The sequence below is a fragment of the Carassius gibelio genome, chromosome B19 (assembly GCF_023724105.1).
Source record: "Carassius gibelio isolate Cgi1373 ecotype wild population from Czech Republic chromosome B19, carGib1.2-hapl.c, whole genome shotgun sequence".
Taxonomy (NCBI): domain Eukaryota; kingdom Metazoa; phylum Chordata; class Actinopteri; order Cypriniformes; family Cyprinidae; genus Carassius; species Carassius gibelio.
The window spans coordinates 15,445,636-15,472,434 of NC_068414.1; the positions used below are offsets into that span (position 1 = coordinate 15,445,636).

General features: G+C 38.6%; 1 protein-coding gene across 2 annotated transcripts in view; it reads right to left on the reverse strand.

Moving 5' to 3' along the window:
• Window positions 1-26,434, reverse strand: part of gabbr1b (gamma-aminobutyric acid (GABA) B receptor, 1b) — a 127,845-nt gene extending 101,411 nt beyond the window's left edge. The window contains exon 1 of one of the 2 annotated variants that reach the window (XM_052584076.1): window positions 25,618-26,434. The gene's annotated coding sequence lies outside the window, so the exon portion shown is untranslated. The remainder of the gene's footprint in view (window positions 1-25,617) is intronic. The other variant, XM_052584077.1, reaches the window with a different exon arrangement.
• Between the last annotated feature and the right edge of the window lie 365 nt (window positions 26,435-26,799).

The following is a 26,799-nucleotide window of genomic DNA, read 5'->3' on the forward strand; positions in this document are numbered from 1 at the left end:
ATTATAATGAATGTTCAGTAGCATACTTCACATTTTTTAATTATATATAAAAAAACTAATAATATTAATGAAATAAAAGGCCACTTAAGTGAACTTAAAGCACACTTTTATGACTGTTTCTTAACACACTTAAGTAGTTTTACTTTAAAGTACATTTTTTAAACATTGTTTTTATAAACATGCTAAATGTTCTAAATCTCATCTTAATCATTACAAATGTGTAATTACTTGGGGTGACCCCAAATAGCCGACGATTCGATGGTTCAATTCAAGGAGCCTGATTCGACTACCAATCTAGCAGTTGAATATTCGTTGGCTGTTAAGATTATGCCAGTCTGACTATATGGGGGAGCTCAAATGTCTGATTTCACATAGAGCTTGCTGTTTTCTCCCAATAAGTTACTATGCAGCCTATTATGATAAAACAGTGAATAAGAATCTGAAAAGAAAGAAGCTTCAAATAAATATTTTAAAGTGTGTGAATAAATCCAACCACCCCTATAGATTTGTGTTTCACTTTCCATAATCCGTGACCGACAGAGGAGCATCTTGGTGGCAGGGATTTAAAACTTTACCAAGACTCAAACTGACACAGGCAGAGACTGGATTTTTTTTCGAACAGGTAGGGTACAAGTGACAACATTTCAGCCGGTGTATATATCGTGGATATATTATTTACCTGATATAAGATGCATTTGGTTTTGAATCAAGTGCTTCATTGTAGTACTACGGTGATTATCTCTTTCCCGCGCATCACAAGCAGGACAAACAACAAAGCAGAATATTAATAACTATGACTGGACTGTCACAACCATACCATTATAATGAGAACACCAGTATAATAAAACTGTGAATTTTTTTGAGTTTAGCTGCCGTGTTCCTGCACATTGTTTCGTGAAGAACGTGTTCACAAAAGGAGTTCATTAAATTATGAGTTTAATCCCATAGATTAAAAATTTGCTATCAAATGCTCACTCTACTGGTCATCTTCAGCTCGCGCAGCTCAAAACATAAATGCAGAACATTAATACTACTGTCTAACTTTATAATGAGAGCACTATTGTAGAAATTGTGAATTGTTAGGGTTTCGCTGACATTTAGTGTTAACTATCATTTAATCAAAACATAAAAACATTATTTACCCCGTTTGTATCTGCAAGGCATTTGCTACACATTGTCCCTGTGTGTTAACATCAGTAATTACATCTGTCGAATGTCTGACTTGACTCAATGTATTTTGCCCCACCCCCAAACATATGATTCGACTGGCAGACGAATATCGGCAAGATTAAAAAATGTCCAATTTGACTATGAAAATCCTTAGTCGGAGACACCCCTAGTAATTACATATGTTTAAATATGACTTACAACCTTAATAGAAATTACATTAAAGTATATTTAATTTTACAATATATGGTTGTCAGTACATTGAGAAAGTTTTAAAGACAATAGAAACCTAGTAAAAAAGTTAAATATTTAAAATACATTTATTTCATATTAAGTATATTTAAAATCTATTAGTTTACTGACATATTGTTTGAGACTTACTGATATAGGCTAAAAGTTATAATTAAACTTGATTTCTGTTATGGTATTGTGGAAGTAGAGACATGCACAACAACAGAGTAACAATAATAGTCCTTTAATTCTAACTTCAAACAGACCACAATATCTCCAGGAGAGAATGCAACCACACACACTAAACATAAATCAATCCACTATGAAGGCCAGACAGAGGCTAGGGAATATATGTCTCAGGCAAAATAAAGGAGCAGATGAGATTAATCATACACAGGTGAACAGATTGAGATAATCAAGACAACTAGGAAATCTGGGTCAAAGGATCAAAGGCAGGAGAACTGAAACAGGGTAAAACACAAAAAGTACATAACTGTAACAATTTGGAGTAAGCCTACTTGTTGTGTGCAATGCAATTTTTTTAAATATTAAAGCCTAAAATATGTTTTAATGTCAATATTGATGAGGACTGTATGATCTTTGAATAATATTGGTCTTTAAATGCAAGTAAACTTGCAATAGTTTTACTTTAGCACAATCAAATATGCTTCAGTATATCTTATTTGGACCTCAGCACTACTTCTGAAATCCTACTTAAATGAGTCTAAGGTTTGGCTAATTGTATTGAATATACATGTAATCTAATTTACATTTTAATTTACATTTATTTTTTAATTTATTTTTTATTTTAATTTAATTGCAATAAACATGCAGTTAAGTGTCCAAAAATGTTACATTCAGTTTGCACTTGAGTATATTCTTTCAAAGTAGATAATTTCCATAAGTAGGGCCTACTCTTTTTAATCAAAGAATGCTAAGAAATGTGCTTTAAAAAAAGTGCTCATGCTTCATGCAATTCTAATGCTTGCTACAGTCAGAGTTGCTTTCAAAAAGATGATTTGCAATTTAAAGAATGGAATTCCAATCCTACTGTTGACAATTTTTCTGTGATTTGTCTGTGTCCTTCCCTCTATAGTGTCTCTTTTCTAAAAGAGTCTAATGTTAGCATGTTGCTAAGCTTATGACCCAGTGCAGTACTAAGCATTAACGTAGATAAAACACAAATATATATAGTTATATTTTTAAATAGAAATGCAGTACATGAGCCAACATTTCTCTCTACTTGTCCAGCATCTTGTATAATTTTTTTTTCATTGAGATAATCACAATGGGATTGACTTCCATGAATGACACATGCAATTTTGCCTTAAAAAGGCAGAAATTAAGTGTCTTACAATTCTTTACGTCAGAGGGGCCTGAAAATACGGTCATGGTTGGCAGTCAATGTTCATGCTGTCGTAGAATGGATGTGATGAACAGATGGTTATGGTTACTCTTCATTTAGTCTCAGGCTCAAATGGCACGCCTACGGTCTGCTCAATGACTGTCTACTGTGGCTACTGTATACAGGGCACCAAACATACTTTATTAAAGGTGCAGTAGGTGATCTTAGAAAATAATAACTTTAGCCTGATAGCACTGAAAGCTAACATCCCACCCTTCTTGCAATCGCTGTCCAAAGCCACACCCCTGAATGCATATACGCTCACAGACACAGACTTTGTCTAGAACACCAGACTAGAATACCAGAGACAACATTACTACAATAGGCTACATCAGTGGTTCCCAATTCCAGTCCTCATGCACACTTCACACTTCTCTAGCTAGTTTCATCTGTGTGTAAAGATGCTGTGCAGCGCAAATTCTTGAATTAATGTGTGGAAGTGAAGTAAACTGAAAAGGATTTCCTCTGCTCAGAGAGTAGGGAGCAATGAACACTGTATAGGGATCAATGGGTTGGTTATGTTTGCCTGCCATTCTCGGTCTGCCTGCATGACATGCATGAACGCGCTGATGACATATCCTGTCTGCGCGAACTGGGTGCGCAGAGGTATGCTAATACATATGCTGACAGGAAGGTAGGAAAGCCAATTAAAATGCTTGGGTTGAGCGTTTTGATTGGATGAACATTTCTTAGTCCTATGCCTTCAACAGAATTTATAAATACAGATAAATAAATGTTGATCACTTAACTTAATGATTGCTATCAGGATGTGAAGAGACTTTCAACCAGCATAACAAAAAATTTCTAAAGACAATCATGTATCGCACGTTTAAATAATTTGCTGATTTCCTATCTGAGTTAGTGCTGGCTGCAGATAATTATTTTGAATAGACTAGAAAACTTTGTTGGCAGTAGTGGAAGTGCATTAGCTTGGTTCAAATTATACCTATTTGACTGCCATCAATTCAAAGCAATGACTGAAGAGGTATCATATCGATCACAAGTGCAGTATGGAGTACCTCAAGGCTCAGTACTAGGGCCATTACTTTTTACACTTTACATGTTACTCTTGGGAGAGATCTTCAGAAAACAAGATGTTTGCTTTCACCGTTACGTTGATGATATTCAGCTCTGTATTTCTTTGCGGCCCGGTGAAACATACTGTCACAGCGCGGTAGAGACGGCGCCGTAGAAAGAGCAAGGTCTGGGTCCAAATGCAGGGAAGAGACACCTTATTATAAAAAGACAAAAAGGCCAACAAGGCAAAACAAAACTGGCATAAACACGATCACTGGGAAACCACACACAACTCGAGGAACACTATAGAAACACAGATCAATGTTTACAAGTACAATTAATCCAGGCAGGACGAGTGGTGGGAGAGAGGAGAATATATGTAGGTGAACAAATGGGAATCAGCTGTGTGTGTCTAAGTGAGTGAGCGGATGCAAAACAGGTGTACCGAGTGAACCAGGTGTATCGTGAATAATGAATGAGTCCGGGAGATGGGGAAGTGTCGCCCTCTGGTGATGAGAGGGAGGAACACCGGGTCCGGACTCATGACACATACAAATTAGAAAAACTAACGGGATGCATAGTCAATATAAAAAACTGGTTGACGAGTAATATTTACTACTAAATTCTGAAAAGACAGATGTGTTCATTTTTGGACCTAAAACCTCTGTATGTAATAACCTAGAACACTGTCTAACACTTGATGGTTGCTCTGTTAATTCTTTGTCATCAGTTAGGAAGCTAGGTGTGCTATTTGATAGCAATCTTTCCTTTAAAAGCCAAGTTTCTAGCATTTGTAACTACATTTTTCTATCTCAACAATATATCTAAATTATGACATACGCTATCAATGTTAAATGCAGAAACATTAATTAATGTGTTCATGACCTCAAGTTTAGATTATTATAATACTTTATTGGTGGTTTGTCAGGACTCGGGTATGATATGTCCTTTTTTCTTCCTTTTTCTTACTTTGTTTGTTTTTATATATATTTTTTCGTTTCTACTGATTTTTCTACACTTGGTTTGGTTTCCTTTTTTTCTTTCTCTCTGATTTTTAATATATTTTTCTGGTTTTTCTTCCCTTAGCCCTAGCGCCAGCTGATCTCGCTCTGCAATCTAGGCTGCGGCTTGTCTGACGCACCTGTTCCCTCTATCTCATTACTCACCCTATTTATTCTGCTTGATTTTCACCCATCCTTGTCAGTGTGTTCTGTGACCTTTTGGCGTTTGGCTTTGGTTCTGTCCTGTTCTGGTCAGTTTGCTGGTTGGTTTGTCTGCCCAGTTAGTGTAACCTGTGCTTTGCCCTCAGAGGATTTCGGACCGCTCTTCTGGTTTTCGACCTGGACTGTTTTTGACTCTGGTACTGCCCGCCGTTCTCAGCCCTGTCTGCACCTCGCTTGACCCCTTGTCTGCCCGACTATTCTCCTGCCTGCCGCTTTGAATTTGTTGCTCCCTCTCTCCTGGCGTTCTCGGAGGCTGAGCGCACGACCTGCCCGCTGAGCAGTGTGAAGTCAAGACTGATTTTTCCCCCCCAGAGGGGTTTTGTTGTTTTTTGACGTTAAGACGTCCTTAATAAAATACTATTCTTCAGCCTCATTCCGCTCTTGGGTCCTCATCTGTCCTGACACCACACACTGACCAAGAATGGACCCAGCGGAGAGCTCAACTTGGCAGGCGGCTTTGGAGCATCAAGGAGCGATGCTGGGCCGTCATGAGAGGGAACTGTCTTCCACCCGTCACTCTGTGGATGCCTTGTCAGCTCAGATCGCGGATTTAGTGGGTCGACTCGATCGTCTCACTCGACAGGAATTCCCTTCACCGCCTCCCGGGCCTCTCCCGTCCGCTTCCTCCTCTGAGCCGAGAGTGAACAACCCCCCCGTGTATTCCGGTGAGCCTACTAGTTGCAAAGCTTTCCTTATTCAGTGTGAGGTGGTGTTTTCCCTTCAAGCTCGAACCTACGCATCAGATGTCTCCAAGGTGGTGTATGTCATATCCCTGCTTTCTGGTAGAGCACGTGATTGGGGGACTGCGGTATGGGAATCACAGGTCGCGTGCTGCTCGGTCTTCAGTTCCTTTAAGGAGGAGATGGTTAAGACCTTTGATCAGTCTGTTTTTGGCAAGGAGGCGTCCCGACCTTCAACAAGGCAGGCGTTCAGTGGCAGATTACTCCGTGCAGTTCCGTACCCTGGCCGCTACCTGTGGATGGAACACCGAGGCCCTTATCGCTCGCTTTTTAGAGGGTCTCAATGACTCTGTATGATGAACTGTTCTCCTGCGAGGTTCCAGAACGATTGGACGATGTTATCAGTCTGTCCCTCTACACAGACGCCAGGAGAGAGCTTCGCCGTCGAGTTCGAGCAGACTCCGAGCCTGTCACGCTCGTCCCTCCATCCCAGGCTACCGAGGAGTGTGAGCCTATGCAGGTGGATCGCTTGCGCCTCACGCCCAAGGAGAAACAGCGCCGCCTGTTGGAGGGTCTCTGCCTGTATTGCGCGGCTCAAGGACACCGAGCTCACTCCTGTCCAGCTAAGGCTGCTCGTTCACCACAGAGGGTTAATCTGAGTGGTACTGCCATTTCCCCGGCTCACAGGTCACGCACTCTTCGGTCTATGTCTCTGTTTACTAAACACACTTTGTTTAAGGCTTCAGCACTCGTTGATTCAGGAGCAGAGGGCAACCTCATAGATGAAGAGTGGGCTCGCATTCGGGATATACCCATCCAATCCCTGCAGTCACCAATAGTCGCTCACGGACTCGATGGTAGGCCACTTATGCAGATCTCTCGGATCACTGATTCGGTGAGTCTTCTTACCTCCGGGAGGACCTCAGATTCCTAGTCTGTAAATCTCCATCTGTCCCTTTGGTATTGGGTCATCCTTGGCTCGTTTGCCAAGATATCAGTACCTGGTGGACTGGGAGGGGTACGGTCCGGAGGAGAGATGCTGGGTTCCAGCCCGGGACGTCCTGGACCGCTCGCTCATCGACCAGTTTCACCAACGCCGCCCTTCCTGGGGGAGGGGGTACTGTCAGGACTCGGGTATGATCTGTCCTTTTTTCTTACTTTGTTTGTTTTTATATATATTTTTTTCGTTTCTACTCATTTTTCTACACTTGTTTTCGTTTGGTTTCCTTTTTTTCTTTCTCTCTGATTTTTAATATATTTTTCAGTTTTTACTTCCCTTCGCCCTAGCGCCAGCTGATCTCGCTCTGCAATCTAGGCTGCGGCTTGTCTGACGCACCTGTTCCCTCTATCTCATTACTCACCCTATTTATTCTGCTTGATTTTCACCCATCCTTGTCAGTGTGTTCTGTGACCTTTTGCCGTTTGGCTTTGGTTCTGTCCTGTTCTGGTCAGTTCGCTGGTTGGTTTGTCTGCCCAGTAAGTGTAACCTGTGCTTTGCCCTCAGAGGATTTCGGACCGCTCTTCTGGTTTTCGACCTGGACTGTTTTTGACTCTGGTACTGCCCGCTGTTCTCAGCCCTGTCTGCACCTCACTTGACCCCTTGTCTGCCCGACTATTCTCCTGCCTGCCGCTTTGGATTTTTTGCTCCCTCTCTCCTGGCGTTCTCGGAGGCTGAGCGCACGACCTGCCCGCTGAGCAGTGTGAAGTCAAGACTGATTTTTTTTCCCCCCAGAGGGGTTTTGTTGTTTTTTGAAGTTAAGACGTCCTCTTTAATAAAATACTATTCTTCAGCCTCATTCCGCTCTTGGGTCCTCATCTGTCCTGACATGGTTGTTCTGCACACTTAAAGAAACATATTAGCCCGCTTCTGTCAACTCTGCACTGGCTCCCTATTAAACATCGTCTAGATTTTAAAATCTTGCTAATTACTTATAAAACCGTGATTTGTTTAGCACCTCAGTATTTGAGCGAGCTCTTATGGCATTATAGTCCTCCGCGTCCGCTGTGTTCTCAAAAATTGGATAATACTTACAATATCAAAATCAGTTACTTTTCCTTTTTAGTGCTCAAACTCTGAAATAATCTACCAAACACTGTCCGTGAGGCAGACACTCTGTCTAGATTAGATCTAGATTAAAGACCCATCTCTTTAACCTGGTTTACACTTAACACACTATCACATTTCTAATATTAAAATCCTTTAAAGCATTGTTAGGCTGCATTAATTAGGTAAACCGAAACTGGGAACACTTCCAACAACACACAATGTACTTGTTACATTGATAGAAGAATGGCATCTACGCTAATATTAGTCTATTTCTTTCTTATTCTGAGGTCACCGTAGCCACCATATCCAATCTGTATCCAGATTAGACGGTCACTGTAGTCACCAGGATCAAGCCGTATCCAGCCCAGATGGTGGATCGGGACCTAGAGAAGACCTCTACAGCCCTGAATGTCAGTGGAGATATGGAAAACTAGATGAGCCCCAGAGAAAGCTCTCCAGTGAGGACCTTGTTTCCTAGACAGCCATCGGGAAAAACAGATCGTCAATTATCTAGATATCCAAAGAACTGTACTGTATATAACAATTAATTTATGTTAAATATTCAGTACTTGTGGATGGACAACATGACTGATCACCAAGTCATTCTGTCATTCAGTCCACTTCCGTCAAGTATATTTATGACAATTATAATTGCATACAGTTAGTGTTGGCGGTATGGTTATGTTCTGGGCAACACTTCACACGCCTGTCCATGCAGCCATGCTTGAACAGAGCGGGGAGAGCAGCAAGACAAACCCCCCCTGGGGTACAGAATGTAACCATTATAAGCATACATAATTACAATTCACAATTACATGAGTTGTAAACAAAATGTGACAGAGACTGCAAAGAAAGAACAAAGTTAGATCAGATTACAGGATCAGCTGGTGGAGTTGGGGTTGGAGGAGGGAGTTAATTGCAAGCAGCGATGCGATGGAAGAGACACTGAAGAATGGGAATTTAAATAGACCGTATGTGATACTGTAGGTGTCAAGACTGGATTGGTACACGTCAGGAACAGCTGACTGTCAGCTGATGCAAGCGTGACTAACATGGCCTGACTGAACTAACGCAATGCTCGATTTATGGAACCCGTCTAACTTGCAAAGCCCTCTACATAACACAGCTTCTTCAGTCTGCTGCCATCGAGGAGGAGACTGCGGAGTCTCCAGGACAGGACCAGCAGACTGAAGGACAGCTTCATCCATCAGGCTGTCAGGAATCTGAACTCACTCCCGAACTTGCCCCCGGTCCCTTCCCCAGGCACCACTGAACTATGAACCCCCGAGATCCCACATCCCCAGCCCCCCCCCCCCCCCCCCCACACCCAACTAATATACGGTGACATGCACCAGCCACTTTGTGCATCATTGGTCTGCTCACTACCTCATTCAGCATGGAACTGACATCATTCTACTACCTCATCAGTCAGTTAAATAAAATAACTGCTCTTGAGACTCTGAGAGTAATGCAATTTCGATTCACTGTATTTATGTGCTGTACATGTGGAAGAATTGACAATAAAGCAGACTTGGCTTGCTGACCCCTTTAAAAGGATGCAGTGAACAGCTTAAATTTTAGTCTGTTACCCACAAAAAGCTATCCTATGGCTTCAGAAGACTAGGACTATAGCACACAAGTCATAAAGGCCACTTTTATGATACTTCTATGGTACTGTAGAGCTCCATTCATTGTGACTGCATGGAAAAGAGCGAAGGGTCACGGGGGAATTAAGAATGTGAAACCCTGAAACACTGCGCCCACTGATAATATTGTTTATATGCATGTGCTGCATTATTTTGCCACCCAATTTACTAAAGGAATTATGCAAATGTAACAAACACACCCACAAAACGAGAGCTGAATGCAGTTTGGACCAGACATTTGCATCTTGTGAATGGACATAGACCAAGACGATGGCTAAATGGTAGCTTTTCACTTAAAAAAGCTAGGACGTTTAAAAGACCTTTAACCTGTTAACTGTCACTCACGTTTTTGAAGATAGACTTGAATGTGCATGATACAAACCAAATTTTTTTTAATTCATGACTGAAAACATTTTGTAACATGATTTTGATGTACCATTTACATGGTAATGCAATGTCTGATTTTAAAATGGGTTTTAAAGGATGAATTTTGAAATTTTATGTTTTCAAGCGATATATAACTTCTGATGATTTCTAAAATGTGATAGAGAAAAAGGCAACGAGGAAGTCTTATTTTTAAAAAAAGGTAAAAACTCCTTTTGTAATGTAGATTTCTGAGGGTGCACTCTTGTCATAAATTAATCTATTACTTTTCCTACATAATTTTTTACAAAAAATATTGGTAAAATATATATTTGGGAGTCTTAGACCTTTTCAACGATATATAGTTTGTCAAGATTAGATTAGATTTGATTATAATATAGTATAGTCAACGTAGGCGTCCCGTATACGGGACGGGGTGACAGTTAGCAGGTTAAAAAACTGGCTACAATAACTGCTGCTATGATTACTAGAAAAATATAAACAAACATCCCTTCCAAAAAGCTGCAATTTAAAGGAAAATAGTGCTGATGTTTGTGAATCAGGCACATTCTATAATGAGCCACATTTACATAGAAAGGAAGGATGTTTGCCAAGAAAACAATGACAATGACTTCATTTAAATGTACAGGCTGCTAAACCAGAGTATACCGGGTTAAGTTGAACTGAGGTCGGTGTATATATGAATAATATGCCTTTTGGAGGCATAAAAGAAGGTTTGTCCCACTCTCCAAACACAAAATGCCCCACATTTCATGTTATAAATATTTTTGATAAAAATGGTATAAATGCGGGTTTAGGTATAAATGCAAGTGAGGGTTTACTGGAGTTCTTATGCGAAAACAGAACTATTTTATGAGTTGGAGATTTTTTTTCTGAACTGATAAACCTAAACATCCATGTAACGTAAGCAGATTTTATAAAATATTTGCAAACAAGATATTCAAAATTGAATTATTATGAATTTGCCAACAAGTCACCAAAATATAAATATAGTAATGCATTGCCATGAGACTCTTTGGTACAATGAATTGACAAACTAGCGGTTGTTGACTAAGGTTGCCTTCAAACAGCATGTACACCCTGAAACAATTAAACTTTCAGGTAGTCACTTTGGTCACAGAATACGACTGTCACACCATTTTACAGCTGAAAACTTTCAAGTCCGTCAAACATTGTGCTTGGGCTGTGTGTCATCACCTGCGGCTCTGCATATCCTTCTGAAGGACATTAGCACTAGGAAAGTGTGGCTGAAGTTTTCTTTTAACAAGATTCAACAAGATTCATTTCCATCTGACCTTTACAGTTTGAGCGGCACATTTCGGCTTGGATTGTTTGATGATCCTGCCACAATGATGCATGCTTTGCGAAGAGGGTGGGATGGGAGAGTTAACAACTATATTGGACTTGACAACTAACCCACAGCTCGACCGAAGTTCTATTGCTCAATTCACATTCAGAAGAGGCATTTCTTAAAGGTACAGCAGCAAAGAATAGCCTGTTTGATTCAAGGGTGACCACTTCTGAGAGTTCGGATTCAGGCCTAATTAAACACACCTGAAACCACCTAATCAAGGGCTGCATCTGAAATTAAATGTCCCAATTCAGAGGCTGCATCCTCTGAAGGCTGCATTGGAAGACCTAATGCGTAATAGTGGACCGTTGACTGAATGTCCGATACATACGGCTTTGGCATTAAAGGAGGAAAGGTTCCCAGACCTTCTGTCATCAGTCTGAAGGTCTGGCTATGCACGGATATATAGCATTGCAACAAAGGCAGGCTCAATACGAAGGCCCCTTCAAATGCCTTGAAATACATTGTTTGTATCCCAATCAAGTATACAATGAATGGATCCTTTGTGGTCCAGACCAAATATTTATTGTGCACCCATGATGGCAGGTTTTAATTTTTTTTAGAAAAATGCTGTTTTACATTACACTTTAAACTTTGTTTGACATCTACTGCTTTTAAATGTCTGGCCTTTGATGTCAACAACTTTGGATGATGCAGCCCCTGAATTGGGATTCAGCACTTCTTTTTATTAAGTAATTACTTTACAATAATTAAATAAGTACATTCTATATAGTATGAATGTTTGTAGCTTGCCACATTCATACAACATAGAATCCAGAATTCTGTTATCCAGATACACAACATTTGCAGGGTTGTCATTGTTTTGAGACCTACAGCATCAGTTGCATCGCTTCACTGCCATTCACAAATCTTCTCCCATGACCTCATGAGACCGTAATGTGTGTCCACTGGATGCACACTTCAGAATCTAACTGGAAATAGCAGGTCATCCAAGGACAGTTTGCCTGCTGTTTTAGTAATACTGTGAATTTTTACTCTTTACACACAGTTTTTTGCTGACTATATAGGTATTTTAGATCTAGCCTAGGTGATCAGTATTACTAGAAATTCCAGACAATTGTGTTGAGACAAGTTGGAAAGAGATTCTGGTCATACATGAAGAGGCTCATTCCTGACCCTTCTCTTCACTTCACCAGTCCTTCATCTAACAGAGTGAGTCCGAATAAAAGCAACAGTCCTCTTCACTTCTCTCTCCGGCAGGTGGCAAGGTCTTCAAGGAGGCCTTTGAAGAAACTCCACAATCCGCCCGAGCCCCTGCTGTCTGATTCAAGAGTCCTGAGGCCAGATGTGAGGAATACTTCATCTCCTCCACCACTGGGCTTTAAAAGGCCACCTGGAATGTATTGTACCTCAACTCGATCCTGTAAGAGCCAGAAAGGCTTTGAGCAGGCAGTACTGTATTCATATCGCTGCAGCGGAAAGCACGCAGATGTACACAAAGGCATGAATGTAGCAGCTCCAGTCGGCCTTAAACAGCATGGCTGTGCCATCATGGCTATTGTGTGTGATGAAAATGATGAGCAGGAGCCACTCAAATGTGTGGAGAGAACGGTGGCATGCAGAGACTTTCTGGTGACCGATGCACACATTTGTGAGTACATACAAACATGAGCCAACAAACAAAACCTGTGATAAGTGGAAAAGTACACACTCAAAGCAAACAACAAACTGGGGCTAATGCATTCTGGGTCAAATTAGGCCTCCAGCCAATGATAATAAGAATTTGGAGAGTGCATCAAATGTGGTATTCAATGAATTCCCTTCAGACATTTAAATCAAAACCCATGTAGTGGTTTGAGAGAAGCTCCCCTGGGCTTTTTGGGGGGAATATAATGCATGAAATGTCCCAACCTGGCAGCCATGACTGAAATAGGTGTTGTGGGAAATTGCAACAACATAAATGCTAAAATTTACACATTTTTGAAAGCATATCTACAAAACTAAAACATTTATACATCTTAAGACATGAGGTGTGATAGAACAGCTTACTTATACTGCAAGGCATGCAAAGAACATTGTTTCTATAACTAAAAGTTCATCCCCAAAAAAAAAAAAAAAAAAAAAAAACATTTTTGTATAGAGAAATTCATATAATTACTATAATTCTAAAACAAAAAGACTTACCTTATCTTTATACTTTGTTGTTATTGTTAACCAAAACTATTAAGAATACTTTCCTTTAACTAAAATAAAGCTAAAAATGCTGCTTAACTGAAATAAAGCTTTTTTTTTGTTTAATTAAAGTATTAAAATTACTAAACTAAAACTGAAATACAAATAAAACTAAAAAGATATGCTTAAAAATACACATGACAAAAGCGCATAACAAAATGACTAAAATGTAAAAGCTCCTTCAAAGCAACTACATCATACTATTCTATTTTATACTATAATTGTAAAATACCATATAAATAAATACCAAAATAATACTGTTTTTGCCTCATAGACTTGATATCTGAGGGATGAATCAAAATGATCGCATGTCACAGATATTGTCAATAGAACTGGTTTGAATCTGTTTTTGAATCGTAATAATTTCATGAAAGCAAAACTGTTGTTTCTGTTGGTCGTGTACCACTGAAAACGGCTGCAAAGCTTCTATTTGCAGGGATGTTTTCAACACTTAAACCAGGCTAATAAATCTCCCTATTAGCTCTGCGGCTGATTTGTTCAGTGCTGGATTTATTAGCTTAGTCACTTCCTCCCTCACTTCCTCCTTTTCTTACCCTTAGCTGGTTTATCACACTCACAGTCATTTCGAGCCAACTATTGGAACAATTAAATAGCAAGTTCATTCAGACTACAAAGTACCCAATACATGAGGTAGTTGCCACAATCTATATCCTCTAACTTTATGGCTGGTCAATGCTTGGGCGAAAGGCCATAGAAATATAGAGTACAATACTTTAGTCAGCAGTGTCTAAGGTGCCCCTTTTGTCTAAGCTTGACCAAACTTATCAGTTATTCCCCCTTTCAAGCACACATGCATTTTTTTTTACTTTATATTGACAGTTGCTTTAATACTGAGTAAGAAAGATTTTTACTTTTAAAGAAATTATTACTTTTATTCAGCAAGGATGGATTTAATTAGTCAAGAATAACAGTAAAGACATTTATAAAAGATTTAAATTTCTAATAAATTCAGATCTTTTGAACTTTCTATTATTTGAAGAATCTAAAATAAATATCAAATTTTCTGCAAAGAGTGGAATAATGACTGCTGAGAATTCGGCTTTGCCATAACAGAAATAAATTACAATTAAAACAAATATTAAAACAGACAACAGTTAGTTTAAATGGCAATATTTCACAATATTACAGTTTCACTGTATTTTTAATTAAATAAATGTGGCCTCATTTTACACCAAGCCAAATACTCATGCAAACTTTTTGCATTTTTATGTCTTTATTAAGACAATATTTTCTATATTTTATAAGCCGTTTGCTGGTACTAAACAATTGTCTGGACACCACAGGTGATTTCAGGTTATACTATTCTTTATGAATGTAGGCTAAATCTGAGCCTTGTGATCCCTGAGGTTCCCTCTCTCTCTCCCGCTGCTTCTTATCTCCATCTGGTCTTGGGTTTACCGCTGATTGCCAGCTCACTGGCTCTCACTCTCTCTCTCCTTCCCTCTTGTGCAAATCTGGCTTAGGACACAAACACCATTATCTTTGCGAAACGCGCCCACATCTAAAGCTTCGAAACCATAATGTTAGCATAATGTTAGAGAAAACCTGGCCACAGAGTCAACGTCCAATGCAACAGCTGGCCATTAATCATACCATAGTTTTACAAAACACACAGCGAAGCCTATTATCAGCCATTTTAAAGGAATAATGCTGAACAAACGTCCTTGTGTAAGGGCCTGATAAGAGAGCACATCACCACACTATGTGTCTCACGGGCTAGGCATACTAATGAAAGAAACACACAAAACAAGCAGAAAAACCCTTGTAATATGTCATTAGCTGTGTCTGCTAAGGAAAGCATCACTATTACTATGGTTAATACATAGTGTTAGGGATTTAAACAAACCCCTAAACCACAAAAACAATTTCCTTAATTAGTGTTTTTGTCTCGTCTTGCTATTCCAGTAAAAACATTTCTTGTAGTAAGATGGGATAACCAGAGGTGCTGAAAATGATAAATAATTGATGTTAATAAAAGATCAAATATAAATGTGACCCTGGACCACAAAACCAGTCTTAAGTCGCTGGGGTATATTTTTAGCAATAGCCAAAAAAACATTGTATGGGCCATTTATCGATTTTCCTTATATGCAAAAAAAAAAAAAAAAAAAAAAAAAATCATTGGGATATTAAGTAAAGATCATGTTCCATGAATATATTTTATACATTTCCTACCATAAATATATAAAAACGTAATTTTTGATTTGTAATATGCATTGCTAAGAATTTCATTTGGACACTTCAAAGGTGATTTTCTCAGTATTTAGATTTTTAGCACCCTCAGATTCTAGATTTTCAAATAGTTGTATCTCAGCCAAATATTGCCTGATCCCAACAAACCATACATCAATAGAAAGCTTATTCATTCAATTTTGTAAAATTTACACCTAAGACTGGTTTAGTGGTCCAGGGTCACAGATCATATATAAAAATGTTTAATAAAACATAAAAATACTTGTTTACAGACGTTTATTTTTCTTATCCCATTGGACCCCCCCCCCCCCAAACAAATTTTCTCTAAATATGATTCAATGTGTTTGCCGAAAAGGGGGGACATGCTAAAAACACTCAGAACACTGCATAGCAATAAGGCAATATCTCAATATCCTTCCACAAAACACTAGAAACACCCTAGCAACCACTAAAACATTTATAATACACATAGCAAAAGCATAACAGCATGATAATGTCTTAGCATCCACATAGCAGTGCACAAAAACATTCACGTTAGCAACTGTATGGAACATAATAATGTCATGACAAAATATCAACACCCTAGCAACCACTCAAAACACCAAGCAACTTAATACAAACATTGCAGTGCCTTGGCAACAAAAAATAACACAATAATAACTCCCTGGCGACCGCACCAAAAATTCATAATATAGTTCAACTGCACAGTAACATAATTCCTTGACAAAACCCAAATCAAAATAGCAACACCCTAGCCACCACCTAGAACACATTAACAACTGCACAGCAACAGGGTAACGCCTGGCAACCAACCATAACACCCTAGCAACCACAAAATTATTTATAATACCAGCATGATAATTACTTAGAATCCACCTATTCAACTGTTAGCAGCTGCTAAGAAAATCATATTGTCTTGAAAAAGCCTAGAATACATAAGCAACACCCTAGCAACCACCCAAAATACCTACCAACATCATACCAACATGGCAGTTCCTTGGCAGCCATCCAGAACACACTAATAAGACCCTGGCAACCGAAACACATCTAAATGTAATTGCAATATAATAATATCTTGACAAAAGGCACAATAGCATCACCCTAACAACCACCTACGTATAACACCTTAACAACTGAACAGCAACAGGGCAATGGCTTGGCAACTAACCAGGACACCCAATCAATCACATAGCAATGCACATAAACATTCATAATGCATAAGCAATGGCATAGTAATACAGTAATGTCTTGACAACCTGCCAAATCACTAACAACACCCTAATGCCAAGTTCACACTCCACGATTTTAGGTGATTTTAGGCAGGTGATTTACCGCTGATTACAAAACCGGCTTTACTGACAAGATGCACATTAAATATTGCATGCGATTTATCGCGCAGCTAGTAGCAATTCACAAAAAATCATAATAAGTTAGCAACTCCATAGCAATATAGTCTTAACAAAACCCATAACACAATAGCAACACCCTAGCAACCACACAAAATACCTTAATAACCGCAATAATAGAGCAATACCTTGGCAAACAACCAGAATACCCTAGCAATTGCATACACACACAACATTGTATTGTAGCAAAGCACACAACATTATTTTCTGACAACCCCCAAAATACACTAAGAACACCCTAACAACTATACAAAACACCATAGCAACTACAAAACAATATGGAAAAGCATTGACAACTGAACAGAACGCACTCCCTAGCAACCACAAAAACTTTCACAATACAGCAACTGCATGTCTTGGCAACCCCTTAAAAGACATTAGCACAAAAAAATCATAATACGTTAACAACTACATAGCAACATTATGATGTCTTGACAAAACCCAGAACAACTAGCCACATCCTAAAAAACATTCAGAACAGCTTAACAAGTGCACAGCAAAAGGGCAATGTCTAAGAAACCAACCAGAACACCCGAGTAACCACTCAGAATGCCATAGTAACCGGACAGCAATATGCACAATGTTTTGAAAACTTCCCAAAACATACTAGCAAAGCCCAGAACACCTTAACAGCATCACAGCAACATGCCAATGACTTGGTAATCAACCAGAACACACTAAGAACCACACAACATGCATAATAAAGTTATCAACTGGATAGCAAAATAATTATGTCCTAGCAACTGCATATCAGCCTTGTGATGTCTTGACAAAACTCAGAACACCCTAGCAACCACCCACAACACCTTAACAACTGCATAGCAATGCACACAACATTGCATTGTAGAAAAGGACACAACATAATGTCTTGACAACCTCCCAAAATACTAGCTACACACTAGCAACCACCCGAAATACCATAGCAACTTCATAGCAACATGGCAATGCCTTGGCAACCAAACAGAATGCACTGATGACACCCTAGCAACCACAAAGCATTGACAATACAGCTGCATATATTGACAACCTCCTAAAACACACTAATAACACCCTAACTATAACTATAACTATAAATTAATAATACGCGACATAAAAATAAAATAATATGCATCATAAAAATTACATAAAAGGCAACATAAAAAATAAAATAATATGCATCATAAAAATTTAATAATACACATCATAAAAATAAAATAATACGCATCATAAGAATTAAATAATACGCATCATAAGAATTTAACAATATGTATCAAAAAAATTAAATAATATGCAACATAAAAATAAAATTATACGCAACAAAAAATAAAATAATACGCAACATAAAAATAAAACAATACGCATCATAAATATAATATGCAACATTAAAATAAAATAATACAAATCATAAAAATAAAATAATACGCATCATAAAAATAAAATAATACGCATCATAAGAATTAAATAATACGCATCATAAGAATTTAACAATATGTATCAAAACAATGAAATAATATGCAACATAAAAATAAAATTATACGCAACAAAAAATAAAATAATATGCAACATAAAATAAAACAATATGCATCATAAAAATAATATGCAACATAAAAATAATATGCAACATAAAAATAAAATAATACAAATCATAAAAATAAAATAATATGCAACATAAAAATACAATAATACGCAACATAAAAATGACTTGACAAAACCCAGAATACACTTAGTAACACACTAACAACCAAGCAGAACACCGTAACTGTGCAGAAACAGGGCTATGGTTTAGAAACTAACCAAAACACCCTAGCAACCACAGAACAATGTACAAAACATTCATAGTAAGTTAACAACTGCATAGCTACACAGTTATGTCATTGCAACTCCCAGAACGCAAAAGAAACACCTAGCCAATCATTTAGTAATGCCCTGGCAATCACTTAAAACAGCATCATGGCAGTGAATTTTGTATGGGTAAGAACAACTCAAAACTTCCTTAGAATATATAAAAAAATAATTTTATTGTTGTCATTGCATTGAAAGTGTGGGTCTAAATTGTGTTATTTCAGAATACAGGGGAATTTTGTGTTTGAACAACTGCTGATGTGACAAAGTGCTCTCACTCTGGCAGTTACTAGACTGATGCTAGAGTAAAGGTTCAGCGCTGATGGACGGTTTCCTAACAACATCCTCTTCTCCACTCTCAGAGGACGGCCAAAATTGAGCTGAAATGGCTTTCTCTGACCTGTGCACTAGAAACGGTTCCATCGCTTTAAATGGCGTCCAAGCACTGAATACAGTTGATAGACTCCAATCAATTCTGCCACTAAAGCTGTTCCTTGCCATTGATTTTTGAATTTAATATTATAGAGTGCTCACTTTCCTCCTATTTATAAGATATTTGGATGCTTTTCCAGAAAAATAATTCTTACCCCCTATACGAAAGCCAAAATCCACAGGCTGGAGTAAAGACTCTGCTTGTCTTAAACAGAAAAGCTTGATCAAACATACAGACAGAGCACTGCTTTCATGTGCTCACACTGTCCGTCTTAAAAAAAAAATCAATATGCTTCATTGAAAAAGACTATTTTTGCAGTCACTATCTACAAATCCCAGATGCCAGGTCTGGAGAAAGACGTGGAGAGGAAGGAAACGGTTACTGGAATCAGGAAATGACAGATAGTGTAAGAGGAAATAGAGACGGAAGGCGATAAAGGAATGGGATGAGAGTATTGATATGAATCGTATTAGCATCTCAATAGAGTGTACTAAGCCGAGCTCGCAAAATACAAATTACCGCTGGGAAAGGCTAGCAATGGGCTTCGGAGTTGACCCTCTGGATTTCAGAGCACCACTGATGCATTAAGTTGCTCCTCCTCCCTGCGGCAGGCAGGTTCAACACTGGTGCGATAGTGAGAGCGGTTTATCGCCAGTGTCAAGCCTCCAAGCATCACACCGAGAGTGAAAGCTCATACAGAACAACAGGAAAACAAAAGCAGCATGGCTTGCGTCAACTGCATTTTCCTGTAGGGCTTCCACAAAGCACGTTTAGGGATATAAGGAACGTCAATGAAGCCTGTTGGACATCTGTCCGAACAGACACAACCCTAGAGGTATCAGTTAATCTGAATGTGATATAACAGAGTAAGAAATTGAAATCGAGAATGCACATCAGGATAAGGCATTACAGTCAATGTCAGTGAAATCAGAGTGGGCGGGCAAGAAAGTACAAAGGTGTAGGACTCATCGCAGCACTGTCTGTTCCTCATCCTCTCAGGACTCATTGTCCTGACCTCGCGTGTCACTCAAGGAAGTGCATTTACCTCCCGGCTGCATGGTTCAATCTGTCAAGACTCCAGCAATTTAAACACTTGCCGTACCTCTCTGCAACGGTTACAAACCTCAAACCAAATAGGTGAGGAACAAGTTAATTAGCCTGTCCATCAGTGAGGCTTTCTTAGTGTCAAAGCACCGTTGTAATGACCATGTTAGCCGAAGCAGCTCTTGATCCAGGGAGTTATTTCAGCCTTTCTTCACCTGGCTTTAGTCAGCAATCACACAGGGTGGATGGCCTGGTGAAGTGTCCTCTTTCAGTGATCCGTCTTGTCAGTCAGCACAGTATGTGTCTCCCACAAGAGTCGGCCAATCACTCAGTGTGTAAATCTGCATATAAGTCAAGAGCGCCGTGTCAATTTATGTAATACCTACGCTGAAGTCTATGCTTGGAATACTACTTTCTTGAAGCAGTTCTAAGTGATTTATTTGAAATATCAGGAAGGAAATGTCATTGTTTGAGTGATCTCAGTGAATTAGGTGTCTGGAAATATCACTCAGACAGCCTTAGTCTCCATGAAAATGTGTGGATGGAATCTTTGTTTAGCCAGACAGAAGACTTTCTGAGGCACTTTCTGTCTGTCAGTCATTCATGATATAGCTTTTGACAACTTCCGAAAAAATGAGAAGATGTGCTACTGCTCTCGGTCTTTAAATGCCTCTATGATTTTAAAAAGAGGGAGCTTGTTTAATTCAGTGGCTAAACATTCTGTTCTCACCAAAGACGATAATGGTAACTATAAGGTTTTAATAATCATTCTAATTCTATGAGAATAGCAGATAAGATCATTGGAATCATTTTTAGAACTTTTTTTTTTACAGCTCATGAATGATAAAAATATACACAGCCAATCAGAACTGACTTTAGTCTGGTGGAACTTTTTTGAATGGTGACGGTAAAGGCCTGTATAAACCAAAAATGATAATGACAACTATAACTATGATAATATTTATATTTGTGTCGTCACCAGCCAATGATAACCGTCTATTTATTCTGAGCTTGTGCGCTGCAGTTTTAAAATAATGAAGGTGGATTTATTTGACCTGCTGCTGCTTTACATTTTGCAAAGACTCCAAAGGAAAAATAGGTGCTTTTGGATAAATGAGATCCTTCAAAGACGAAAGGAGTTGGGAGAATCTGTCAAACTGAGAAGGTGGGTGGAAGTATATTCAGATGTTTTCCACCTAAAACCCTTTGACTAACTTTACATTAGTAGCTGCCCCGCTGGCTTCAATGTTTGCACACTGAATAATGGTGAATTTATGAGAGGTCATGGTTGTGTTGATGGCATTTCACTCATGAAGGCTTCCAAAATTTGAGACAACACAAAACGGGGGTTTGCTGAAGCAATGTCCTTTAATTCGATACGGAATTTAAATGGACACTATTTAATTATTAATGCACATTCATGGTCACATTGTGCATGATTCACTGGTGCACATTATTCATAAAATGCCTTCGTAAACTTCTATCAAAATGCAATAACATGCTCATCTGCCTCTGAATCTGAAACAACTTTCCTGTTCATACGATACTATGAATCCCTCTTACTTCCAACCACCAAGCTCCATATGCACACATTTAATGATCCAGCCAATGAATAAAATCAATTGGCATCTGAAAATGGTGTGGTTTGTGAACACTGTTTCACGTTCACATTAATAGCAGACACTGTGTACATGCTTCGACAAGCCATGATCTTTTCCACAAACTATCCGTGAATCCAAACTAAATGTTTGACCATTGGTCAAATTCATTGTGGACTCCTCAAACAATTACAGTAATTAACATGCAGGGCTGCATCTTCTTGTTTAAACTGATTGTACAATGAACCACAGAAGCATTCAGTGTTTGTCCCAAACTATCTATCTATCTATCTATCTAATGTAAGTTTAATATCTGTATCTATTCTACTCTAACTTTATAGGTATTGCTGCAAGTCTCTTGTTCTAGTTGCATAAATATAGCTTTCCATCAGCAGATCCACATGGACATGATAAAAAACTTTATTATTCATCATTCCTCTAATTAAGAGAGTTCGTTAACTCACTCTCTGGCCCAGGGGGGTTTATTTTGCTGATGAACACAGTAGTAGTACGCAAGGGAAATGCCAATTAACCCCATTTAATTGGACTCTACACCTGCATAAAGACCGACTGCAATAAAAATACCTTGACTTAGCGATAAATTCCTTATATTACCAGAAAGATACACCATCCAAACGCAAATGTGAGTAAAGAAATCTCTCTCATGTAAACATATATGCATGATATGTGCAGTAGACTACACATACTGGGCGAAATGGATCCAAACATGGTCATTTAACACTGAAAACCTAAATGGAGCTGTAAAGGTGAGTCACATACTAGGTTGATTGTCACTCTGCAGTATGTGTCAGCTATAAAGGAGATCTGACTGTTAGCATTTTGATATGTGAGCCTTTAAAGCAATACCAGGCACATAACATAGTGCCAGCGAGGCTGAATAACCTAAGCTTAAATTGCAGGTGCATCAGTCACAAAGCTATCAAATGACTTAAAATGTCAAGGAGAACATCTCAGAAATAACAATATGCCAGACATGCACCAACGGCATCAGGGAAATGGAATAGGCTGAAAGTTGGCACTTACTGACAGAGACAGCCTTCACAGCATAATTGCTAAATGCCACAAAAGTATGGCTTTAATAAAACTCACAGAATTGAATCGCCACCTCTTTGACCCAGAAGAATATACAAAGCTATGCTTCACAAAGAAGGGTTTTACAAGCTGCAACTCAAAAAAATGTGTGTGAAGTCAGTATATGAGGAGCAGAAACCTACAAAAGTAATGTGGCCTGATGAGTGACCTTTCACCCTATTACCTACATCCAGACAGACTTGTGTTGGAGAAAACCAAACCCACTTGGCTGTAGATCTCTAACTGTATGAGATACTAGATCTTATGAAGGTCATTAGGTCTCATGATTCAACAGGATTGTTGTACAACAGCCCAGGAATATTAGTTTTTACAGGACCATCAGTGTTGCAGACATCTTTCCCTCTTTATTTCCCCACTCATCTTGAAGTTGTCACATCGTTTCAACCTTCATTACTCAAAGAATTACCCTCTTAAATAGTGCAATTTCACACTGCACACAGTTCAGGACGTGTTCAACAGCCATCCAAGAAGAAATGAAGCTGTTGCCAAGCCAAAGAATGGTCCTGCCCTTTATAAGGACCTTGATGTTTCTGTTACTTAGCTCTTTAATAAACAAATCAATTCACAATATATTAATGATTCATTAAATATAAGAGTTTCCTACTACTTGCAAGAATACATACAAGAATTCAACAAAACTACAGTCTAAAAAATAAAGGTTCCAAAAGGATGTTTTAATTTGTTTTTTTTTTTTTTTTTTCAATTTTTAGCAGGGAAGCCATTTTATTTATCTGACCTTTTAATGGACATTCTAAAAGAACCATTTTTCCACTATAAAGGACCTTTTGTGGAATGTAAATATGCCATGGATGTTAAAGGTTCTTTATGGAACCATCAATGCCAATGAAGAATCTTTATTTTTAGTAGCATGGCATTTAAATTCAGAATTGGCCACCGAAACAACAATGTAAAAATGTTTTGTGAAAATGTTATGCTGAAGATGTGTCTCGTGTTGTAATATCTAAATCAATTGGTCTAATTCAAGCCAAAAATATCATGCATGACACTCATGCATAACATACATTTCAATCAAATATACAACAACTCTAGCACAATCCTCCAGATTATGTTTCACATCAAAATTCAAAACAACAATCAAAACCATTCAACCGCCACCCTTTCCACTTCATCTGCCTCTCTTTTTTTTCCATTGTTCCTCAGCCATTTTTATAGGGTTCCTTCTCCAGGACCCTTAACATTACAAGATTTGGATGCCTCCTTTATTTTACACACTCATTGCACTTCATAGAGCATTTTACAGAAGAAACGATCAATGAAAATCATCCAAACTGTGAAGTTTTGAGGCCCTCCATGTCCTGGATCAAGAAATACTGAGCTATGTAAGTGCTTCTCAACCCTATTCCTGAAAAATACACATTTTGGGTGGCTTTCAAGTCTCATGTATCCTAATCTCAACATTAAAAATTCAGCAAGGAAGGTTGATTCATTACATTATGTCATTTTAGGGACTACACATTTTGCGTTTCCTCATTTTATGTTGTTAAATTATAATAATGTTAATACACCAACATATTTAAGCTGCAAAATGTACTGGTACAACAATGGAAGCCCACATGATCACCCTTACTGTAAAAAGTTTTTTTTTTTTTTCTGAAGTTGTAAACGCTCATTGGAGTGTGTTTTACAGGAAAATACTATTTGAGTCTTTATACTTCCAAACTTCACATTTGATTCAATGTGTTACTTTGTAATTATTTGTGATATGCACTATTAATTAACTAAACATCATAAATATTAAATTAATACTAATAATTGAAACAAAAAGAATACAAATATTTTTTTGATAGATCACACAATATATTATATTTCACTGCAAAATAGCCTATGCATGATGTCTTCAGAATCTCTTTAAATCACAAGGTAATTAAGACTTATTAAGACTCATTAATAAACTTTTACAATATTTTACAGTAGAAAAAAAATAATACCCAAGCCAAATACTTTTAGTAGTTAGTACATAAAAAATTACTTTGGTACATGAGACCCAAAGAACAATAGCAAAGTTCAACAAGGAGAAAAGCTTGCACACATAATTGTAGCAGATTTCTAACAAAACAATTTTATTTAGACGCCAAAACGTGAAAAAACGCAAAGAGCTCAGTGCAAAAACAAAACGTTTTCAATTCACATCATCATCAGTATTTTCCCCTAACAGTGCATTTATATATACTGTCTTTTAAATATGCCATTTATTTTCAGAATAAGGTAACTTATTATTGTGATATATATATATATATATATATATATATATATATAGTTCTCATTTTAGGTCTAGGAGCATTCATCCAAAATGTGCAGTACTGGGGCTCCTCCAGGACCCGGATCGAGAAGCAGGGCTCTACATCAGCACCGTGGACAGCGACCATTCAAACACAAGAGCTCTACACAAAACACTTCAGGTCAGCCTGCCCCTCCACTACGCCGCAGGACCCACTGAAACGATGTTTTAGTGGGATTTCTACACTACAGCAGCTGGGCTTTTTTTTTTTCTGAACACAGCCTCTGTGTAGTGTCTCAAAGCTGCTAAGAAACCTCATGATGACACATTCAATTAAACTGATTCACTGTAAGGTAGATGAGACACCAAACGAGAACAATTACTGCACCCAATTGTATTACTTACTGCGTCGTGCAGGCTCTTTTGGGAACGGTCTGTGGAGATGGTCCTTGAGGGATGCTTGATATAGCCAACGCGCGTGTGTGTGCGCGCGTGTGTACGTGTGCGTACTAGTAAGACGACAGGTAAATAAATATGCTCTTTTAATTGCTCGCGCTAGGCGTTCACTACGTATTAAACTTCAACTGCCTCTGTGCGCGTGAAATTGCTCTCGTACTATTAATATTGCGTGCGTCGCTTGTGTGCGAGATTAACCTTGCACAATTGCTTTTAAATATCCGTGTGCTTAAATAACAGTCAAATGTTTTACAATTAAACAAATAATAATAATAGTCATTAGAGAACAAGATATACAGTTGTGCTTCGCGTAAATGTATTGCTCGATTACAGCGAGTGACAACAAATTAAATAAAGCGGACACGCAAAAAAGAAGCTGCGCTAGACGTAAACGTTCACACACTACTGTTTACAAACGTGCGTCTGATTGTCGTTTTCCGCAGATCGCACGAACATCAGACGCTAACGCACCTGCCATGATCTAGTCGCCTAAAAGACTTGCAGTTGAAAAATAAATACGATATATCGATGGGAATCAAACGGCTCATGAGAGTATCCTCTGTGGAAGCCGGTCAGGACTGAATATATATGATGTAATATCGGCAAATAAATAAATAAATACACACGGTAGCTACACAAAAACGACGACGGCTCGCGGAGCCTCCCTCTCCTTCCTCGCGCTCTCGGAAACGCTACTGTCCCTCGCTCGCTCGCGACGTCACAGGGCAGCGCGCGCCTCTCTCATCTGCAGTCTGTAGTGTGCAGTCCGCTCACTACGTGAAGACACCGCCGGTGAATAGAGAGGGAATTAAAGCGCTCATTGGCTGACGGAGAGACAGATGGTGCGCTCATATCCCAGATAAATAGTGCAGACCTCCTCCCTGCGCAGGGTGCACGAGCCAATGGAAGCCCGTGGTCTCCAGACCTTCTCTTCTAGTGAAGTGTCACTTTGATGTATGTAGTCATTCTGTCACTGGATTATATTTTTCGTCGACTGGAGCATCTTGATTATTTTGTGGGGAACGAAACTGATTTGCTGGCTTAGTCTTTTGGCTGGTTTTATAAGCCTAGCACGTTTTATCTGGTAGTCCAGTTGAACACCATGGCTTGTGCAGGTCAGGAGGAGGCCAT